Here is a 404-nt window from a genome sequence, read left to right as displayed (position 1 = left end):
AAAGGTTTTATTTTAAAAGCATATTTACAACAAGATAAAAGTTTCTCGACTGTGACTTAAGGTGTGAAAAATAAATATTTGAAAAGAAAACTAGTTTCGATGATTATTTCGTAGGCTCGAGTTTCAGAAGACTTTTTTACAAATCTCTAGAGTCAAAAGAAATCGCATGGATACCTTTTATACGCTTTACGATTCTATACTTCAACAAACGGAATTCATCTTCAAGAGCTCACTTATTATTAAAGTAGTATGTTCTAAAACTTTGAGTTTAAAAAAGTATTATTGAAATTTTTCCATTCATGTATTTTAATCAATTTTTCCAAGAAAACTTTCAGGAAAGTGCAATTATTTAAAATGAACGCCTGTTAGAATAAATTAGTTTAATTAGTGAGAAAATTTTGGCT

This window comes from Parasteatoda tepidariorum, chromosome 11 (genome assembly GCF_982258835.1).
Source record: "Parasteatoda tepidariorum strain Cologne lab strain chromosome 11, Ptep-v5.0, whole genome shotgun sequence".
Classification (NCBI taxonomy): Eukaryota; Metazoa; Arthropoda; class Arachnida; order Araneae; family Theridiidae; genus Parasteatoda; species Parasteatoda tepidariorum.
Note: the sequence above shows the minus strand (reverse complement) of the source record.